Source organism: Kogia breviceps, chromosome 10 (genome assembly GCF_026419965.1).
Source record: "Kogia breviceps isolate mKogBre1 chromosome 10, mKogBre1 haplotype 1, whole genome shotgun sequence".
NCBI classification, from domain to species: domain Eukaryota; kingdom Metazoa; phylum Chordata; class Mammalia; order Artiodactyla; family Physeteridae; genus Kogia; species Kogia breviceps.
The window spans coordinates 8,710,054-8,733,702 of NC_081319.1; positions in this window are offsets into that span (position 1 = coordinate 8,710,054).

Below are 23,649 nucleotides of genomic sequence, written 5' to 3' on the forward strand. Positions count from 1 at the left end.
TGGATTTTGATGTCTTGGTAGTAAACACTCAGTCTCTAGTAGCCATGATAATGGTGGTGGTGGTAGTTGTAGAAGTATTAGACCCAGGTATAACTAAGTAAGCTCTTTTGGAGATAATCCTCACACAGATAACAACCATAAAATCTAGACAAAATACAAGATGTGACTACCTGAAGGCATTGGAGAAAGAACAAAAACAAGCAGATTCTAGATGGGAGTTTACACTTAGAACAGAGAACAGCATTGGGTGAGTACCTTTTTTCATAGCTTCTAGGCTGAAGGCAGGCTCCAGTCTGCATCAGGCAGGATAGAAAACTCAGTCTTTCTTGCTGGAAGAACCAGAGGATGAAAGCAATGGCAGGCATTTGAACATGAGGAAATAATCCTGGAAAGAGAGATGCGAAAAAGGGAGGTACCGATAGTGTGTATAAACTTCAAACCACCAAGCTAAGGATAAAATAATTAAACTGAAATTTGAATTATGTCTAAGACATAGTGTTTGCAGTTTGAACTCAAACAATTTAAAAAAATCCAACACTTTTCAGAGAAATAAAACATAGTATAGGCTTTCCATAACATAACAAATATAGACTCTCTGCCTGATTTCAAATATCCAGGATAAATCCAAAGTTACTCAGGATATGAAAAAACTGAAAAGTATGACCCATTTTAAAAAGATAAGACAATTGTAGACAAATTGATCAATGGAAGAGAATAGAGTCCAGGACTAGATCCACACGAATACAGTCAACTGATTTTTGACAAAAGAACAAAGGCAACTCAACAGAGTTGAATTAAAATCAGATAGATTATAGCCATAAGTGTAAAATGCAAAACTATAAAACTCCTAGAAGATAGCGTAGAAGAAAATCTAGATGACCTTGGGTTTGGTGATGACTTTTTAGATGTAACACTAAAAGCATGATCCATGGAAGAAAAATTAAGTCAGACTTCATTAAAATTAAAAACTGCAAAAGACACCTTTAAGAGAATGAGAAAAGATGAGCCACACACTGGGAGAGAATATTTGCAAAACACATGTCTTAGAAAGGACTGTTGCCCAAAATATACAAAGAACTCTTTAAACTCAACAATAAGCCAAACAACTTGATTTAAAAAAATGGGTAAACTATCCGAACAGAGCACCAAAGAAGATATACAGATGGCAAATAAGCACATGAAAAGATGCTCAACATAATGCTATTAAGGGATGATTAATTTGAACAACATAATACTGCTACACACCTATTAGAATGGCTGAAACCAAAACACTGATAACATCAAATGCTGATGAGGATGTGAAGTAAGGAGAACACTCTCATTGCTGGTAGAATTCAAAATGATACAGCCACTTTGGAAGACATTTTGGCAATTTCTTACAAAACTAAACAGAGTCTTACTGTAAGATCCAGCCATCATTCTCTTTGTTATTTACCCAAATAAGTTGAGAACTTATGTCCAAATGAAAACCTGCACATGAATGTTTATAGTAGCCCAAGTCATTACCTTCATAGCTTGGTAGAAACCAAGACGTCCTTCAGTAGGTGAATGGATAAACAAGCTTTGGTATATCTGTACAATGAGGTATTATTTAGTGATAAAAAAAAATTATGAGGGATCAAACCACAAAATAACAAGGAGGTGAGTTAAATGCAAATTGCTAAGTGAAAGAAACCTGTATAAAAAGAACTACACTTTGGATTATTCCAATTATACAACATTCTGAAACAGCAAAATTATGGAGACAGTAAAAAGATTAGTGCTTTTCAGGAGATCGTGGGGAGGGAGCAATGGATAAAAAGGTGGAGCACAGGGCCTTTTTAGGGCAGTGAAACTTTGCTGTATGTTACTGTAACGGTGGATAGGTGTCACTCAAAATTAGTTAAAACCCATGGAATGTACAACATAAAGGGTGACCCTAGTGTAAACTGTGGACTTAAGTTAATAATGTTGTATTAGCATTGGCTTATTAATTATAAAAATGTACCATACAAGATATTAATAGGGGACACTGTGTGTGTGGTGAGGGAGAGGTAAGGGAGCATAGGAATTGTCTGTACACTAAATTTTTCTGTAAAACTAAACTATTCTAAAATATTAAGCATATTAATTTTAAAACGACAATTAGGAGTAACATCAGCCAAAATGCCGGAGAAGGAAGCTCTGGAGGTTATTTCTCTCCAGCAACACCAAAAATTTGGCAAAACCTGCTTGAATCAAACTTACCAGAACTCTGAAAGACAGTCAAGGGTTGATAGCAACCAATTGAATGCTTAGCCAGGAGAAAGGCCACTGAAACAGAGTAGGAGCTCCTTTTTTTTTTTTTGCATTTTTACTTACCCTTCCCTCCCCCGGCCCCTGGCATGGTGGTAGTCTTGAAGACAGCAGCTTGTATTTCCAGTGTGAGTACATGATTCTGGAGGGAGCAGAGTGGGTCTAGTACCAAAGAAATTGTGCTTTTCCATTTTGACCTTACTGGAGTTTCCTGTAGGATTGACAGAAGGGGCTTCCTTTTGTTTCACCTAACTCTACCTGGGAAGAGTGTCTACACAGTCTTCAAGAAAAATAAAAAAACAACAACAAAAAAAAGGCAGAGAAATGAACAAGCGGTTGCCACCTGAGGAAAAAATAACTGTTGAGGTAAACGATAAACGCACTGAAATCCTGGAAAGAAAAGACAGGGATTAACCTTTTATGAAGGAAATAGGGGCTTTGAAAAGCTACCATGTATTTGGGCAACATAGAAGGACATGCACATGCTCAGGGCAGGACCTATGCTCAGAAAAGACCTGAGAAGACTGTAAGTTTTTACTGCTGGCTTGTCTTTAGGATCAGAATAAGTGAATACTAAGGCAGAGTTGTAAATGGCCTGTGTTTAAGGAGTGCCTTGACATAAAGTCAACTTGCAAAGACCTGGAATATACTTTTTTTTTTTAACTTAAAAATTTTTTGAAAATTTTCCTATTCTTTTTCTCTCTTTGCACATCGGAATATCTAAAATGTCCACTTTTAAATGAAAAATGATGAAGCATGCAAAGAAACAAAAAAGTATGAATTATTCACTGAAAAAAAAAAAGAAATGAACAGAAACTGTCCCTGAGGAATCAGACATTGGACTTAATAGACAAAGGCTTTTGATCAACTCTCTCAAATATTCTTGAAAAGCTGAAGGAAACTATGGCCAAATAACTAAGAAAACCAAGAGAGCCATTTCTCAATAAATAAGGAATATCAATGAAGAGAAAGTATAAAAGAGAATCAAATAGAAATTTTGGAGCTGACAAATACAGTAACTGTAATGAAAATACTTACTACAGAGGTTTTGGAATAGATTTGAGCAGAAAGAAAAAAGAATCAGTGAGCTTGAAGATATGTCAAGTTAAATTGATGAGTTTCAGCAGCAGAAAGAAAAAAAAAAGAATGAGGAAAAATGAACAGAGCCTAAAAGACTTGTGGGACACCCTCTTACCTACACACACGATGGGAGTCTCAGAAGAAGAATAAAGAGAGAAATGGTCAGAAAGAATATTTGAAGAAATAATGGTCTAAAACTTCCCAAAATTGATTTTAAAAGTATGAATCTACACATCTAAGAAGCTCAATAAACTCCCAAGTTGGATAAATCAAAGATATCCACATTGAGACACAGTATAATAGCCAACTGCTTAGCAGAAACCATGAAGGTGGTCAGAAGGCAGTGAGATGACATACTTAAATTGTTGAAAGATAAAAACTGTCAACCAATAATTCTACATATGGCAATAATCTATTTCAAGAATGAAGGATAAATTAAGACATTTTCAGATAACAGAAGATGGAGTTTATTAATAGTAGACTTGTCCTATAATAAATGCTAAAGGAAATTCTTCAGGCTTAAACAAATGAACACTAGGCAGTAACTTAAAGCCATGTGAAGAAATAAAAAAAATTGGAAAAACATTTATAAAAGATAAATATAAAAACCAGTGTTACTGTTTTTTGGGTTTTTTTTGGTTTGCAGCTCCTCTTTTTTCCCCCTATATTATTTAAAAGAGAAATGCATAAAACAAAAATTATAAATCTGTCATAATGTGCATGTAATATATAAATATGTAATCTGTGACAATAGCAATATATGGGAAGAGGAACAAAGATATGTAGGAGTAGAGTTTTTGTATATTATCGAACCTAAATTGGTATCAGTTCAAAAAAGTTACATAAGTTTAAGATGTTAATTACAAGTCCAAAGGTAACCACTAAGAAAATACTTTTAAAAAATTCAGGAAAGGAAATGAAAAGAGAATCAAAATGGCACACTATAAAAATCAATTAAAGGCAGTAATGGAGGAATTAAGAAACAAATAAAAATATATAACATATGGAAAAGAAATAGCAAAATGTCAGAATTTCTTCCATAATTATTTAAATGTAAATGGATTAAACTTTCTAAATAAAAGGCAAAGGTTGGCAGAAAAGATAAAAAATATGATTTATTTCTGCGTTGTCTACAACAGAACCACTTTAGTTCCAAAGAAAAAGGAAATTAAAATTAAAATGATGGAAAAGATATTCTATGCAAAGAGTCCATACAGTGGAACATTATTCAGCTATGTACAGAAATGAAGTAGTGGGACTTCCCTGCAGCATAGTGGTTAAGAATCTGCCTGCCAATGCAGGGGACACAGGTTCGAGCCCTGGTCTGGGAATATCCCACATGCTGCAGAGCAACTAAGCCCGTGCACCACAACTGCTGAGCCTGCACTCTAGAGCCTGCGAGCCATAGCTACTGAGCCTAAGTGCCACAACTGCTGAAGCCCACATGCCCTAGAGCCTGCATGCTGCCACGACTGAGCCCATGCACTGCAACTACTGAAGCCCGCACACTAGGACCCGCGTGCTGCAACTACTGAGGCCTGTGTGCCTAGAGCCCGTGCTCCGCAACAAGAGAAGCCACTGCGATGAGAAGCCCACGCACCTCAATGAACAGTAGCCCCTGCTCGCCGCAACTAAAGAAAGCCCGCACACAATAACGAAGACCCAATGCAACCAAAAAAGAGAGAAAGAAACGAAGTACTGAGAACATGCTGCAACATGGATGAACCTTGAACACATTATGCTAAGTGAAAGAAGGCAAACCCCAAAGGCCAGATACTGTATGTTCCATTAATTTGAAATATCCAGAATAGGCAAATCCATAGTGATAGAAACTGGATTAGTGGTTGTTATGGCTGTCAGGAAGGGGTAATGGGGATTGGCTGCTTAAATGGTGCAAGATTTTCACTAGGGGTGATGAAAAATTCTGAAACTAGGTAAGGGGTGATGGTTGCACAAAACTTTGAAAGTACTAATGCCACTGAGTGGTACAGTTTGAAATGGTTACACTGGTAAATTCTAACATACAATCAGTGGAGACTGACCCAAAGATAATGGAAATAGCAGAAAAAGATTTCAAAGTAGCTTTTATAACTATGTCTAGTGTCTTAATAAAAACATGTTAATAATAAATGAAAAAGATAGTGCTGAAGCCAGATGGCCAGTCAGAAAACTAGACCTCATGACAATTCAGTATCAAGAGGGTTCAGATAATGAGAAATTAAAATAATCCATAGCATGAGTCTAAGAGATTTCAGAATTACAGAACTCTCTAAAGGAAGGGGTGCTTCCTTTCTCTGCTGCAGCCCACAAAAGGCCTTACAGCTGGTCTTGAGCCTCTCTTCCAAACTAGTAAATTTAATGTATTAACATCTTTTACTTTAGGCTGCTTGAAACTTAAAATTAGAGTGGAATAATATCAAAGGGAGTCTTCAGTAGCCTCATCTGGGTTTCCAGGGTTGAGCCTTCAAAAACGTGTCATTTCTCTTTTTTTTTTTTTTTTTTGCGGTAAGCGGGCCTCTCACTGTTGTGGCCTCTCCTGTTGCAGAGCACAGGCTCCGGACGCTCAGGTTCAGTGGCCATGGCTCACGGGCCCAGCCGCTTTGCGGCACGTGGGATCCTCCCGGACCGGGGCACAAACCCGTGTCCCCTGCATCGGCAGGTGGACTCTCAAACACTGCGCCACCAGGGAAGCCCTAGTGTCATTTCTTGAGATTACCTTCTGTGCCATAAATCTTGCCTTAGATTCCTAAACACAGATCATGCACTCATATGCTTGGCTTAAAGGAAAAGCAGAATTTGAGGCTGAAGAGTTTCAAAGTATCCCTGAGTCCCTTCTTGCTCAGGCAACTACCAAAGTTTTATCAGGCGTCTAGTCAAAAAATTTGTCATTGGATCAAACAACATTTGTTATTTTTAAGTTGAACATTTAGTTTGCACAGATGCTATGTACATTCTTTTATTTTCTTATCAGAAGCCATATGTTACATTCTGACTGGTGATAGAAAATATTGAACAGTGAGATGCAGAGCTGCTGTTATCAAAGCAAGAATAACACATTTAAAATATGCTCTATTGAATTCTGTAGCAGACTGAAATTAATTACTCTTAGGCCTAAAATCTCTCAATGAGGTTAACTTTTTCTTCAGAACAAAAAAAATAGAAAAATCTGACTCCTTCATACATTGTCCCCGACAAGGTAGTAATTTTTCCAATTGATTTCTTTTTTTCCAAAAACTGAAAGGCATCTCAATTGAAAATCCAACCTTTAAAAAGTATTACTCACTTCATATATAATGATGTGTAAAGTTAAAAAATACCTATACCTGGTTATGAATCTTGTTATTTGGCAAATGAATATGACATAGGACAATGACTATATAACTAGATGTAGTTCCTGGAGGGTTAGGTTATAGATTGTGATCTATATTATTTCATAGTTGGCCACTAGGGTAAGACAGTTGTGCTCAAGTGGTGACATGTAATTCCTCCTTTTAAACTTGAAAGGAATCTATTTTAACAGTATGTCTCTTACAACCAGAATTTTAACTGGGGAAAGCAGCAAACACACTTATACTTCAAAACCCTATTTTCTAACCTGTTCCATGCTTCATACAAGGAGTCACATAGTCTTAGGATAGTTTCTCTCTAGAACACTACAGATTCTGTAAGTGAAAGCCTCTAGTTACTTAGTAATACCCCTTATGTTTTTTTTTTCTTCCATTTCGTTTTCTTAATTTTAACAGCTTACCACCATTTCTCATTGTAGGTGTGGTAAACTGTATTATTCACAATTATTTGTTTGTGCTCCCTTTTTGACCCATATCCATACAGCCTTAGTATATTTCCGCACCCTTTGACGTTAACCTTGGCCATATAATCTTCTTTAGCCAAAGGAACCTATCTGAACAGAAGCTTTAAGTGATTTGGCTTTGTACCTCTTGTTCTTGCTCTTTCATGAGATTGGCATGCTCTAGAACTTGGCTTTTCTTTCAGGCTGGAGTCTGTTACGAGAAGACAACTGGAGCTAAGCCTAGCAGAGGCACAGTTGTAGCCCTTTTGTAACATGAGCAAAAAATAAATGTGTATTTTTGTAAATTATTGCAACATTGGGATATTTGTTACTTGGCAAAAACTGACTTATATACCAAAGAATACCAACAAATAAAACTTCTTTTTCCTTTGTCCCATTCTCTCCGTAGTAGACACATTGTCCATCAAAATCAGTATGAGGGACAGACTTTCCCAGAAATTTTGAGTTTCTTGACAGCAAGGCTGGGAACCTCCCTAGTCATTTTGGTATCGTCAATACTTAGCATAGGGTAAGATACAATGAATATTTGATGAATGGATAGTTACCTTGATCTGCACATTCAATCTTTGTGCCCCCAAAGAGGACCTTCTAAACTCTTCAGCTGGTTCTTCCCAACCTGTCACCCTCGGGTCTCTTGAGTTTATTCTCTACAATCTCAAATTAACCTGTACAAAAGAGGTAAGGGGAAGAAAATGTTATAAAGAAATAATACTATTAAAAGTAACAGTTGTATATATAGACTTAGTCCCTACTAGGTGCTAAATGCTGGGATAAGTAGTTTAACCCATTTTATTATTTAAATCTCACAAACAAACCAATGAAGGAAATTCAAGTAGTATTTCTCTTTTTTTCTTTTTTGAAAAGAGGACGAAGTAACTTTCAAAGTCTGCAGCTGGTTAGTGATTAACTTTAGGATCTTGAGCCCAGATACTCTGATCACAGAATTGCGTTCTTATGCCATTGTATCATCCGCACATACTGTATTTCAAAGACAATTGAATCTAAGGTTTGCACGATTTGATATTTTGTATTGCCCTCAGAATAGCTTTCTACAAATTGACCAATTAGCAAGTTTCAGTCATGTCAGAATTCCCTCCGTTGGCAGTGTCTTGGGTTGTTGAGACAGAGAACATCAGAAATCTTTTTCTTTGCCCTTCTTGGGTTCACCCTGACTAGCAGGTGATCTTTGAGGAAAACTTTTGTTTTTGACAGTTGTTTTTTTTTTTTTTTTAATTCTGTGAAGTGCGCAAGGATTAATGAGACAATTGCCTGCAAAATGCTTTGAACTCTGGGGAGCCAAGAGGAGATTTAAGTGCAAGGAATTATTCCCCGACATAGGTCAGTACTGAGTTTTTAAATAGAAATCCTCTTTAAAGAGTGACACGAAGGTCGTGATAAAAATCAACAAATGCCAAACAGTTTAATAAGGTTAAATGTCTCCCAGCGAAAGTGAGATGTGAGAGGCTGTCAAAAAAGAAATGTAGAACCAAAATCTAAGCCAGGGAGGCCCTCAGAGGTGTCCAGTTTAAACCATTTATTAAAAAAAAAAAATGAGGAAATGTGCCCAAAATGCAAAACTCGTTGGGTTAAGTGTCTTGCCCAAGGTCACACAGCTGGTTAGGGTTAATGAAGAAGGTGATATTGATGTATGGTGGATACCAATGACATGTGTCTTAAGATTCTATCATCATGGAGAAGGAAGCACAGGGGACTGGGTTGCTGGGTGGAACATGTACTGAGCCGAAGGACTGGTGAGATTTGAGTAAGCGAAGGAGTGAGGGAGACACATTCCATGCCATTAAAACAGTGTGACCTCAAGTTTAGAGGCTGAAAAAAGATCGCTCCACCTTAATGCTATAATTTGATGTAGGCTCAATAGAAGACACAAACCTATTATTTACTGATGTTTTCTCAGCCTCTTACTCCAAACCCCTCTTCCTCTTTTGGCAAACACAAATGGCATCTTGCATGTGTGAGGCATTGGACTGAGTCCTAGGTTCTTGGAAGGAAAGTACAAGTACAAATTGATAAATCATGCTCTGTATTAAGGAGATAACGTATCTATCGATTGATCATTCAGTCGTCCGTCTCTCCATCAACATATACTCCCTTGTTACTGACTAGATAATGAGAACATAAGAGGTGGAGAGAGAATACCGTGTTTGTTCAAAGGAGGCAGAGGCTGATTCCAGTAGGAGAGACAATAGTAGCAAAACGATAACGAACATTTATATTGGGCTTATTGTAAGTGAGTGTATGTTTAAGGGCTTTACATGTGTACTTAATCCTCACCCCTGTTCCGTGTGGTAGTTTCTATGTCAGTAGGAGTCTGTCTCTCCACGTGTCTCGGCTCCGTTTTCCTCTGCCCTGGCCAGATCCTGGGTATAGTTTCCAGAGTGGTGGCAGGGTTACAGGGGAGTATGAAGCCTCATTGGAGTCTGAGGCAAAGGGAATAATCAGTGTCATACTAATCCTGCCTTCCTGGTAAAATCTGATATATTTTGTATTATTTTTGATTTTTAAAAATAAAGTATCGTGATTACTGAGTTTTTAAAAGGATTTTAAAAAGGTTTTTGTGAAAGGATTCCCCCCCTCCAGTTAATTAACATGCCTGTCATTTCGCATATTTATCTTTTATTCTGAGGGTGGGGAACTTTTCAATTCTACTCTCTTAGCAAATTTCAGTGACATAAGACAGTGTGATCAATTATAGTCTCCGTGTTTAACATCAGATCCTCGGACCTTATTTATTTTATACTGGAATGTCTGTTACTTTTCCCAGCCTCACCCTGTTTCCCCCAGTTCCTCCCAATAGCTGGCAACAGCTCAACCACTTCTCTATTCTGTTTCTTTGAGTTTTGTTTTGTTTCGTTTTTGGTTCCTCGTACAAGTGACCCCATAGAACATCTGTCTTTGTTTAGTCTGTTTAAGTCAGCATAATGCCCGCAGGGTCCGTCCATGTTATCACAGATGGCAGGGTTTCTTACTTTCTCCCAGCTGAGTAATGTGCATGCCGTGGCATATGTGTGTATATGTCTTCAATTATGCAGGATATGTGTCTTCGTTAATGGACACACTTAGGTGGCTCCCGCATCTGGGTGATTGTGAACAGTGCTGCAGTGAACTTGGGCGTGCAGATCTCTCTTTATAGCCTGTTTTCATTTCCTTTGGAGCTACACCCAGAAGTGGGATTGGGTAGTTCTATTTTGCCTCCTCTGAGGAAGCTCCACCTTGTTTCCCGTAGTGGTTGTAGCAGTTTACATCCCGCGATTAAGAGCTTTTTGGTAACCCTCCTTAGGCCTTGCAGCTGGAGCAAGTGGCCCGCTCCCCTCTCCTCACCCTAGCCCCGGCCCTGAAGAATGACCCCCACCAGTTCCAAAGAGTTTCCTTCACAGCGGTTCTACCCGGCGGGGCTGCCCTCGGCCTGACAGCGGCCCCGCACCACTGCAGTGCTTTCCCTGGACTCTGGAACGGGGAGTGGGGCCAGGCCCCTCTCCGGCTGCTGAGGGCAGAGCGCGCTGCAGGGGCAGCCTTCTTACAGCTTTTCCCGGAAGCAGAGCCTGAAATAGGGATTTGTATTCAGGTGCTTTTGGGCAGAGGGCAGGAGTTGTGCTCCGGAGATGGGGCGTGAGGAGGTGGAAGACTGCTCAGTGAACGTGTGGTTTCAGGGTAAGACCGCCTTCGGCGTGACGTCACCCCTTGGGGGCAGGGAGCCCACCTTTTGTGCCCTCCTGCTCGTCAGTCCCTGGCTGAGGCCTGCCAGTCGGGGAGGGAGGGAGGCAGCTCCGTCCGGCTGAGGACCCTTGGCAAATCGGGCAGCTGTGAATGATGAGCAGCCAGGGAACGGGAGCCAGGGCTGGCTGCGCGGGCCACTCGGGGGTCTGGCCCGGACCCCACCAGTGTCCAGTGCAAGGGGTGCTCCCGGAACATACTCTTCCCAGAAAGGGAAAGGGGTCCATTCATCCCTCCATTCGTAATGATGTCATAATGGACATCACGACGGGATGTCCTCTCCACTTAGCTCCTCAGCGAAGGGAACGGAGTTAACTGTCCCTTAATGGCAGCTGTTTTAGCGGGAAAAAAAAAAAAAGATACCTCGCACGCACACAAACACTTGCGTGTGTCCTCTTCTGGAATGTGGAAAAGCAGAAGCAGCTGCCTTCTTGCCGCCTGGTTCAGAAGTGAAAGCTTTCAGCCGAGCGTCGCGGAGAAGCTCACCTGGGTTCGCTCCCGCACAACCCACGTGGGTCCCAGGGCGCCAGCGACTTATGCAGACAGTCCGTGTGCGGGCCCCGGAGCGGCTCTACAAGATAGCCTTACGGTGAGCAAGACGGACTTCCTCCTTGAAAGTTCCATTAGGGGAAGTGTCACGGCATTTCGGGTTTCCACATCCCGGGGAAATTGTACTGGCGGAGTGAACCGCAGTCAGGAGAGGCGAGAACACGGCTGTCAGCTGCACGCCAGGCCAGGCAGCCTGCGTTCTGCTACTGTGTCGCCCGGGGGGAGCCCTGGCACCCTTTCGTCAGCAGTAAGTCAGTGCCGACACAGGTGGTGATTACCAGCCCCAGCCGGGCCTCCCAGGCTCATCTGTCTTTATCATCTCAGTACCACCAGGGTTGACCATTACCAGGGCCCTCCGTTGCCTTGGAGAGGGACGGAGAAACGGGGTTAATAAGGCCAGAAATGTATTGCGTAACACACGCCGTCAGGAAGACGAAGCGCAAGTACTGAGAAAGGCCGAGCCCTTGACTTCCTGGGGGGTCCAGGCTGCCGATCCTCCTGGGTGCCGCCTTTTCACGCACTTACGCTCAGCTTCTCTAGCACCCCAGCATCCTTGATTTTCTAGGAGCCAACACAACTCCACAGATACAAAATAAACTCGACAGCTCCCCTCCAAAGGCGTCTCTCTACTGGTACCATCGAAGGAAACAAAGTAAATCAAATAAATCAAATAATGATGGCTGGGGAACCAAATCATTATTCTGAAAGCTGGTCTGTAAAGGGAGAGAATCAAGCATCTAACTGGTTGGGCTGGAGGAACTGTGTCAGGGTAACCAAAGAGTTGGTGATGGGAAGTCTCAGTGAAAGAGGAGTGGTAAAATTACAACAGTGGTACTCAAATACCAGTGCGCGTGCGCGTCAGAGTCCCCCGGAGGGCTTATTAAAGCACTGATGCTGGACCCTCCTCTGGAATTTCCGATTCAGAGGTCTGGGGTAGGGCTGGAGAATTGCATTTCTAAGAAGTCCCCAGGCGGTGCTGCTACTGCTGGTCCTGGGACCACACTTGGGGGACCACCGGATCAGAGCGTCACTGGTTTGCAGACCTTCATGAAATAACGTCTGTAGGCCGCGCTCATCAGTGAATGAATGTCACAGAATAAGAGGCAGCCAAACAGTGTACACCTCCTGATGGAAGCAGGCGAAACCACCTGTGGGTACTGTCGAAATACTGATGCTGAAGCAGTCAAGCCAGACCTAGCTACCCGTCCATAGGAGGTACAGGGGACACAGAAACAAGTTAAGCAGCGTCGCCACGGGGATGCAAACAGCAAACTCCCAGCTGTGGGAAGCTCTTCAAGACAAACAAGTCATTTATCACTGGCAGGAAAAGAGAGGAAGGAGGGCAGTGTGCGGATTCTAAAAGACGTACGAGACACGTGATCCTGGCGATGGGGCTCGTTTGGATGCTGAGCTGATCCAACGAACTATGAAAAAGAAAACTGTGAGGCAGGCGCAGAAACTTGAAAGCTGACCAGATATTTGATGACATCGGGGAACTATTATCACCGCCCTCACTCTCTGCAGGCCCGGTTTCCTTCTCAACACCGACTTCTCAGCTTAACTATCACCTTTTCAAAGAGATTTGCACTGACCATCTTTCCTAGGTAGCTCGCCTTCTCTTAGCATCCTCTTCTTTTACTGCATACAGCCGACAACTCGTAATTATGTGTTTGCTTTTTCTGCCCGCCTCTGCTAGAGTGAAAACTCCATGGCTGTCTTAGCTCTCATCTCCCCACTGCACACATAGCTAGAAGCACAGTAAGTGCACAGTATTGATTTCCGGAATGAATGATCAGTAAATCTTAGGGAATTCTGGGGTTTCAAAATCCTTTCCCCATCCCTGCTTTTAACTTTTATCTGAAATTCACAGAGCCCGGTAAGGTGGGCAGTTGTGTTTTGCCATTTTTTCTTAGTGAGGTCAAATGTGAGTGTTGCCCCCAAGATCACACATTGTTGTGAATCAGCAAAGCCGGGTCAAAACGCAGTCTTTCCGACTTGAAACCGGATGATCTTTCTGTTCCAACGAGTTTTCATTCAGAAGTGTCTGAACATCTAAAAATAGTCATTTTAATAGTTAAACTTTAGTAATTGGTGGGAGAGGGGGAGCTCTGTTTAAGGATATGTTCATTTTTTTCTGTTCATAGAAGCCAGGGTAGGGAGCACCTAAGATGTTGCATATCTGGATGAGAGCAGTAGTGTATTGTACATGGAAAGTGAGTATCTTTGAAGTGTTATTTGTTTGCGGTTTGCTCTCCTAGCTGGAGGTGGTCTCCTGGGGTGGATTTGGCAGCTCATTTCTGCCAGCGTGGTAACATATTTAGGATTTCCCATCTGTGTGTGTGTGTGTGTGTGTGTGTGTGTGTGTGTGTGTGTCTTTACCTACCGCTGTCTTTTTTTTTTTGGCTGCTTTGGGTCTTTGTTGCTGTGTGCAGGGGCTACTCTTCATTGCCATATGCAGGCTTCTTACTGTGGCGGCTTCTCTTGTTGCGGAGCGTGGGCTCTAGGCATGTGGGCTTCAGTAGTTGTGGCTCGCGGGCTCAGTAGTTGTGGCTCGTGGGCTCTAGAGCGCAGGCTCAGTAGTTGTGGCGCACGGGCTTAGTTGCTTTGCGGCATGTGGGATCCTCCGGGACTAGGGCTGCAACCCGTGTCCCCTGCATTGGTAGGTGGATTCTTAACCACTGCGCCACCGGGGAAGTCCCATACCTCTGTCTTTTTTTTGTCTCTTTCTCCATCTCTCTGTCTCTTTTTCCTCTAAATGTCTCTATCTCCATCACTTTCTCTGTCTCTCTATCTCTTTTTCTCTTTCTCCAACTCTATACCTTGATCTCTGTTTTAGTCTCTATTTCACTATCTCGATTTCTTTGTTATCTCTGCCTCTGTCTCTGTCTCTCTATCTCTTTCTATGTCAAGTTCCCTCTCTCTACCCTTAACCTCTTGCCTCTTCCCAGCTTCCGCCACATTGTTTTCTGCTCCCCGTTCACTGAAAACCTTATTAAGAGAACAGTCCACAACTGTTGCTTTCCATTTCACCTCCTTTTTTCCCTCCATCCAGTCTACATTGGTTTCTTCTTTCCATTCTGTTCAGACTGTCTTTGACAAAGAACTGGACATTTTCCATATTTCCAGATCTGATGGGCTCTTCCCGTGTTACTTGCCTTCAGAAGCACTGGACACCTACCATTCCTTCTTCAGTGAATGATTACTCTCTCGGGGTGTTAGGATCGATTAACTGCTACAACAAGTAATCGCAAAATCTCAGTGGCTTAACAGTATCATAGTTATAATAAAGGGGAAAGAAAAGGGAGGACCGTGTGGGAGATTTTTATGGGCGAGGCTTCGAGTAACATACATCACTTCCACCCATATTCCATTTGCCGTTTGTTTCCCTTGGTCCCTCCTGGATGCAAGGGGTGCTAAGAAATGTTGCCCCTTGCTGGGCACGTACTTCCCAGCAATAATCCTACACTTTGGACAGTGAGTTTGAGTCTGTGGGGGTCAGCTAATCCATCTTGCCCATAGGTGGAGAGACACGCAGGTGCCAGGTCCTGTATGTATGGCTCAGGTCTGTAAAGCAGTGCTCAGCATTCTGTCTCTCTAAATCTTCTTTGGCCAGTGGAGGTCACTTTTCCCAGGTCACCCCGTTTTTCCCCTAGTGTGGGTCTTAACTCCTTATGAAGACACCCCACAGATAAAGATTTCACGGGACACCCAGATCACCGTCGCACCTAGATCTTCTCTGGAAAGTGGACTGTTTGATCCAGGACGCTCTCTTCTAGGTCCCCAGTGGAAGCTAAACTGTCCTGATACAGAGGAACTGGATTCCTTGGTGGGAGGTGCATTTTACTAATTTCTCGTTTAGCGTGTTCCCTGTGCTGTTCGGGCTCTCGTCTGTACTCTGGGGTCATTTGGATCATAGAAGGAACACAGTTACCCAGCACCACACCACAATTCTGCAATCCTTTCTATGTCATATTAGAAAAAAAAAAAAAAAGCATATATCATGGTACAACATGTGTAGACAGTTACTGGCTTTATTCCACGTGGATGCTTAAGGCTTTTTATTTTAATATGCCCACAGAAATCGTAGGAGCTCTCAACATGTTCCTCCTTTATCTGGAGGAAGATTTATTAAATGGTGGGTCTCTTAATGGTGTCCCCATTTGATCACAGAGGCTGGCTCCGAATCAAATACGTGCTGGGGTTTGCATGGGGAAGGAAGGACTGGACACTCAGGCCAGGCAATCCGTTTGCTTTGAAGAGCCATCCAGCTGGGTGGCAGGTCGGAGAGCATCCAACACTGCTTGAGTGTGACTCTTCCAGCCCGTGGAGAGTCTCCGTATGGGCTGTCCAGATCTTCTCTCTTGCGAGCATACCTTACTCTGTAAGATTTAGTCGATAGGGCACACCGTCAACATAAGATCTGTGTCTGTTACTGATGATTAGCATTCTTTGAGCACTCCATGGCCTCTCAGAATTGCTGAAAAGGTATTAGCCCAGGTCATTTATAACCACTGCACTGTAATAATACCTGAGAAATTGTAGGCACAGAAGCAGCGTACTTGAGGCTGGAGCATACCAAGGCCCATCTCTGGCCATCTTCACTTTGGCGCAGAATAATTCATTTGAATATATATTCATTGAACAGTTACTATTCTATGCCCAGTACTAGGTAATTAGGGATATAAACAGTAAACAAAATAACAGTGGACGCTCTGACCCCCCTTCAGGACTTAAGGACTTAACATCCAGCTGTTGTTGAGTGCTGTCGGCTGAAGGACCTCAGCTGTCAACCCTCTTCCAGAGCTGACTCAGCTAGAGCAGGTTGTCTCACCCCAGGCCACGTCCCCATCCCATGGCAGCCCATACGTAACGACTGATCCGAAGGTCTGACCCTGAAAGGCCATCCCAGCTTCAGAGTTCCCCACAGGGTCGGCCGAGGCCCCGTTGAGCCTGCATTGCAGCCCAACTGGTCCCTTTGCGCGGTTCCGCCTCCTCCCCCTTCCTTCCTCAGGGCGTGTTCCCAAGAGTCCTCACCAGTAGCCTTCCTGCATGCTAATATCTATGGCAGGGTCTGCTTCCTGGGGAGCCCAAACTGAAACAATGGGATGTTGGAGGGACCTTCGCATTTGCGGAGCTCACAGTCGAGCTGTAGAAATAGGTGTGCAAGTGACAGTAATCCATCGCGTAAGTACCGTGCTCCAGTTGGGGTGGGAGCTAGTGCTCTAAGGACATTGAGGAAGAAGGGACAGAAAACTCTTCCCCTCTTATCCTTCCTTTCCATCCAAAGAAGAGCACAGGGGCCCCGTCCTGACTGGGAGCAAGGATGTGGGATCGTTATCACTTGGCATAGCCAGGCTGTGAAAGGATGTCCCTGGGCCGTTCACTCTTAGTTCTCTTTCACAGTTGAAACTTCTTTCACAAACACCTTGATTTTCATTTCAAGTGGTGGGTGAAAAGTAAAAGGCTCAAAGAAAGAAGAGAGCTCATCAAAAGTGAGCTAGATTACATCATTAGACCTTTAATTAACCTGATGGCTTGGACTTGAGAAAAATCAACGGAGCTTTCTCACTTGTAGGAAAGAAAAACATCTAATATTTTACGTGCAAATATTTATCTTTTTGTTCGGTTTCAGCATGCAGTTTCTTTGGTGGGTGCCTGTTGGGCTTGTTTTCTTTTTGAAAGTTTAAATATGAAAACTTTGTTTTTCTTTTTTATTGGAAATGTAATAACTATGTTTGGAATAAGATTTTAAAAGATCTTAAAAGTTAAAAAAAAAAACTTGGCAGGAAGTAAGTAGCGTTCTGCTTTGAAAAGCTTTGTGTGTGTATGGAGGGGTGTAAAGGGGGCGTGAAAGCATTTTTACGTGCTAAATAAATAAATAAATAAATTTAGGTTTAAATTTGTTCCTAAGACTTTTGAATTGTTTATTTTACCAGATGAATTGTTTGTTTCACCAGGAGTTCACCGGGCAACAAAGTACTGCATTAGGCACTTTGAAGAGACCTCAAAGAAGTTCTTAGTTAATTAATCTAAATCTATGTCATGCACAGCTGTAGCTATACTGTTCTGTTCAGTGTTCATGTGTAAAGACAATTCTCTTAGCATCACAAGTTACTTGTGACAACAACACGCGTTAAACCTGGCAGCGCCCTGGACACCTTACAGTCCTTTCTTTCCCCGTTCATTAGTCGAGGCTCGATCGTTACCTTAAGGGTCTGCATATCTATACGTAGATTTTCCCTTTGTTTCTTCCTTTATGATTCCAGTACTTAGTATTCATAAAAAAAAAAATTCAGATCAGGATTGAATAAGTCAAGCTGAGTTTTAGGAAATACAGACTATTCTGGCTTTATATGGCAGAAATTCGGGGAATTAGGTATTAACAGCCTCACTGGAGCGCTGGAGGATCAGTTTCAAGGTTGGGCCTGGAGGTATAACTCCTAGAACCACAGTGTCCTAAAGACCCAGTTAGGGTGTCCTGCCACTGACTGGAAGGGCAGGAGAGGACACCAAACGGATGTGCAAGGGCTTAGCTTCTGCAGTGGGTAAGAGAGAGGAAAAAGGAGCTGGAGACACATATATTAATGATCGGTTTTTTTTCCCCCAAACATATTAATGCAGAAAATGACTAATCCAACTGAGTGCGCTTTCCCCCATTCTTATGTGACTGAATTGCAGTAATGAGAGTCGAATGACCCTTTGGCCTGGGAATGTGATAAGCTGGCTAGCAGGATCATCATTTTCACAAAGTGGCGAGAAAGCAGGAGAGCAGGAGTTAATCATGTTAGCTGGGGGCAGGGACTTCTTGGTGACATTTTACAGGGAAGAGCACAGGACTAGTAGCGATGTGTGAGGGAAGGTAATGAAAGGAAACGGTACTAATAAATACTTTTTATGGTATTTAAGAAACACAGCTAAAGATGTTGAAATTACTGTGAGATCATGCTTTGGTCGTGGAACAGTTTTAAAAACCTTCCCGTTACTCTGAGCTCGGCCACATGGATTATGGCTTTGATATGGTTACAAAAATTGACCACAAATATTCATCCTTAAGGATTTTTATGTCTGCTCCGTAACATCTCAGTGGGGCCCCTGTTTTTTTTTTTTTTTTTAAATAGGTAATTCGTGTTTATGTGGATTTTTATATCACACAGGATAACCTGAACACATGGCTTCTGAGGCGACTGGATCGGAGGAAGTCAGCCCTAAAAAGCCACGTCTTTGGGGAACTTTCTCCTCCCTGGGGTCTCTGTGATATCACCTCTCCGATTTCAAACTCAGCTGTACTATTTTCAGCTCTGTATCCCAGGCCTTGCGGCAGATGCTGGGGAGACGGAATGGTTAAGGGAGCTACTAGTTCCTTGGAAGAGCTAACAGAACTTCCACGTGCATATAGTTGTACAAACAGTGTCCCCTCAGTGCCGTAGACCAGGCCTGAGGCTGTCAGGATAAGTAAGATAGGCCTGGTTTCCGCCTTAGTGGAGCTTCTGGTTTAGCGGGAGAGGTGATCACCGCTGAACGTGTTATGTGCTGCCGGAGAGCATGCGCAGGCGTAATGAGAGTACAGAAGAGGGCCCCTCCCCGAGTCAGTACGCTTCTAAGGTTACCTAGGTCACAAGGTCGATCAAGGCTTCCCAGAAGAATTGATGTGTATGGCGAGAGCAGAGTAATGAATCAAACGGGTCTAAGAGAAAGAGGGGTGGAGACGATAGAGATGTGTGTTAAACAGAGGCACAGTATCTACTAAGCTCCTGACCAGGGTTGGCTGTAAAGAGGAATATCTCTTAGTGGACCGTGACTGGTTCCCTTCTAGTCCCTGAACTAGCAGGGACTGCTAGTTCCTCAATACACGTTTTTTTTCCTTCTTCTCTGTTAATAGAACCCTAGATTTTTAGACCAGCGCATGGCCACATGGAATAAAGATGACGTATCCTACCCTGTCTTATAGCCAGAAGTGGTATTCACCAATACAATATAGTGTGTATAGTAACTTTCGCTTCTAGGATAATTCCATGGAGAGGACGTACTCCTCCCTCACGTCCCATTTTTTTCCCTCCATGTTGACTGGAGCTGGAGGAACCATCTTGGGCCGTGAGTATATGCCATTTGCCAAGGATGACTGAGTTACAAGATGCAAGGAATCTGGGTTCTTGATGGTAGTAATAGAGCAGCCCTGTCCGTCTTGGACTTCCTGTCTTTACATTGGAGAGATTAAAAAAAAAAAAAAAAACTGTACCTTTCAAAAAATAAATTTATTCGTTTATTTGTTATTTTTGGCTGCGTTGGGTCTTCGTTGCTGCGCACGGGCTTTCTGTAGTTGCGGCGAGCGGGGGCTACTCTTCGTTGTGGTGCATGGGCTTCTCACCGTGCTGGCTTCTCGTTGCGGAGCACGGGCTCTAGGCACGCAGGCTACAGTAGTTGTAGCGCACGGGCCCAGTAGCTGTGGCGCGCGGGCTCTAGAGCGCGGGCTCAGTAGTTGTGGCGCACGGGCTTAGTTGCTCCGCGACATGTGGGACCTTCCCGGACGAGGGATGGAACCTGCGTCCCCTGCATTGGCAGGCGGATTCTTAACCACTGCGCCACCAGGGACGTCCCCAAACTTGTACCATTTTAAAATCCCTGTTGTTTTGGGTTTTCCATCATAGCCCCAAATAAACCTAACAAATCCATCTTTCGTTGCCCTATCCACCTCTGACTGGCTCGTGAAAAAGCAATAATTAAATTTTTGACTCTTATTTATAAGCTGGTTTGATCCACTTGGTAATGTTACCGAGTCCAAGCTTGTCTTGCTCGCCACATGACAGGCCAGTAAATCAAGAGATGAGGCGTTGGGGCAAGGATTAGTGACTTCATTCGGAAAGCCAGCAGAGTGAGAAGATGGTGGACTAGTGTCCCAAAGACCCATCTGCCCTGAGATAGAATTCAGGCTTCTTTTATACTAAAAGGGCAGGGGGTGTCTGGCTGGTTGTTACAGACTTGGTTCCAGAATTTTTTGTTCTTGCAGTTGTCCCTGTAGGTCTGGTCACAGTGTTCCTATAACCCTCCAGGAAGACAAATGTTATTCTCTGTTCTGCAACTTTTAATCTCTGTATGAATGGAAAAGTATTATACCTTTAAAGGTCAGAGCCTTGAGAATGGGCTATCCTGTATATTTCAGGCCATAGGCAACATTCTTTTACAGAAGTGGAGAGCCCACGTGACTAAGCACAGGCAACAGAGCACAAGGGTTAGAACTAAAGGCATAGATCCAGTGTGGAGTCAGGTTTGTTCTCCTCTGTCACAGTAATGCGCTAAGATGTCTTTCCTAGGTGAATCCTTGAGCTGTTGAGAACAGGGATATGGTCTTTGGGCTTTTTTCTCTTAGATTAAATTGTATTTTGTTTCAGGCCCTTGCCTAAATCAACCTACATATTCAGTGTGTCTGTGCTTCCATTGTCTCACATTTCTTCTTCCTTTCTCTGGGGTAAAGAAAGAAAGAAGTAGGCAGTGGTGGTGGTGGTTCTGCTGGGGTGTGTGTGTTAGTGAGGAAACAGACAATTTAGAAAATGAAGGAGGAAGGAGAGGCTGGGAGAGCTGATTGGTATCATTAAATCAAGTAGGCACAGGGCACCATTTACAGGGAACGCTTCCACTGATCACCTTTTTTTTTTTTTAAACCTTTTATATTAGAAGAGTTTTATGTTTAGAGAAAAAATGTGGAGATAGTAAAGAGTTTTCCCATATATACCCCACATGCATTTTTCCCTCTTTCTAGCATCTTACATTAGTATGGTGCATGTTACAATTAATGGATCAATATTCACACCTTCTGATTAACTAAAGTCGATACTTTATTCACATTTCCTTGGTCTTTAATGAATGTCCATTTTCTGGTCCAGGATCCCATCCAAGATAACCACACTACAGTTAGTCTTCATGTCTCCTTTTGTTCCCGTTGTCTGTGACAGTTTCTCAGACCTTTCTTGTTTTTGATGACCTCGACAAATTTGAGGCATATTGGTCAATTATTTTGAAGAATGTCCCTCATTTAGGATTTTTCTGTTATTTTTCTCATGATGAGACTGAGGTTTTGGGATTTGGGGAAGTAGAGCACAGAGGTAAAGTGCCATCTTCATCACATCATATCTAGTGTAAGTACTGTCAACATTTATTACTGTTGATGTTGACCTTGATCGTGGCTGGGGTAGTGTCTTTCAGGTTTCAACACTGTAAAGTTACTCCTATTTTCCCCATTTTCATACTGTCCTCTCTTTAAGGAGGTCACTGTGTGCACCCTAAGGTGTGGGCAGTTAAGCTCCACCCCTTTGAGGGTGGAGTATCTGTGTAAGTTATTTAGGGTAATTCTGCACAGAGATGTGCCTCTTCTCCCCCATGTGTTATTTATTTGTGTATTCAGCCATTGCTTTCTATCGGTATGGACTCATGGATATTTATTTTATACTTTGGGTTCTGATCCAATATTACTTAATTTTCTTCTTCAGATTGTTCCATCAGGAGCTCTTTCAGTTGATACCTGAATTCCTTTGACTTTCCATCATCAGTGTGGCTGTTTTATTTATGCACCTCCTTATATTTTATGACTATTTTTTTGCTACAAGATGTTGCTACGGGCTCAACTTTCGCTTATTTCCTGCTCCAGTCCCTGAAGTAACCATTGCTCCATTGAGCCCTGGTTCCTTTCCTTGGAGAATGGTGTAAGAAACCAAGATCTGGATGCTAGGAGTGCCCTAACTCTTGAGTGTGGTCACATCTAGGCCCTGTCAGAGGACAGCAAGGACTGACGTGTGTGTACGGTAACCTGTGTCTATGTGCATATCTATAAATATTTCTCTATGTCACTGTATCTATATTTATCTAAATATGAGCTCATTCTGATGTCTCCAAATGTAATCCATTACCACATGGATAATTCTAGCCTTCTCCCCACACTTATCTGCAAACTCCCACTCCAGTACTGAGACACCTGCCCCCACCATCTGCCATCTGAATTAAACAGTTCACTAAATTGTTTAATTCCAGTATAACACGTGTAGCAATGTCAGAATTGTTCACCATTACTTGTGGGAAAGAAGTTTATCAACAGGAGTACAGAGCTCACGTACAATTTACTTTGTCTCTAGTCTTATAGATTCCACTCATTTCCAAAGTTACTTAGATTAGCACCTTTCTCCTCTACCCTAGGTTGTTTCATACGAAATGATTCTTTAAACATTTGTACCCATGAAGATTTATTCCTCGTTCTCTATAGTTGCATGGTTTTGACAAATGCGTAGAGTCATATACCCGCCATTACAGTATCTTACAGAATAGTTTCACCATCTTAAACGATCCCTATGCTTTACCTATTCAACCCTTCTCTCCACCTTCTGGACCCCTGGCAACCAGTGATCTTTTTTTTTTGTTTTGTTTTACTGTTATGGCTTTGCTTTTTCCAAAATATGGTATAATTCTAATCATGTAGTATGGAGCATTTTTACAGTGGCTACTTTTACTTAGCATTATGTACTTAATGTTCATCTATGTCTTTCTATGGTTTGAGAGCTCATTTCTTTTTTATGTTGAATACTGCTCTGCTATATGGATAAACCATAGTTTGTTTATCCATTCACTTATTTTAAAAAATTTAATTAATTAATGTGTTTATTTATTTTTGGCCGCATTGGGTCTTTGTTGCTGCACGCGGGCTTTCTCTCGTTGGAGTGAGCAGGGGCTACTCTTCATTGCGGTGCGCGGGCTTCTCATTGAGGTGGCTTTTCTTTGCAGAGCTCGTGCCCTAGGCGTGCGGGCTTCAGTAGTTGTGGCACGTGGGCTCAGTAGTTGTGGCTCGCGGGCTCTAGAGCACAGGCTCAGCAGTTGTGGCGCACGGGTTTAGTTGCTCCGCGGCATGTGGGATCTTCCCGGACCAGGGCTCGAATCCGTGTCCCCTGCATTGAGAGGCGGATTCTCACCCACTGCGCCACCAGGGAAGTCCCTGTCCATTCAACTATTGAAGGACATCCTGGTTACTTTCTGTTGTTGGCAGCTATGAATAAAGATGCTATGAATTTCACAGTGCGGAGATAAGTTTTCAACTCAGTTGGGTAAGTACCTAGGAGCACAGTTGTTGGATGGTATGTTTAGGGTATGTTTGGTTTTGTAAGAAACTGCCAAACTGTCTTCCAAAGTGACTGCACCATTTTGCATTCCCAGCAGCAGTGAGTGAG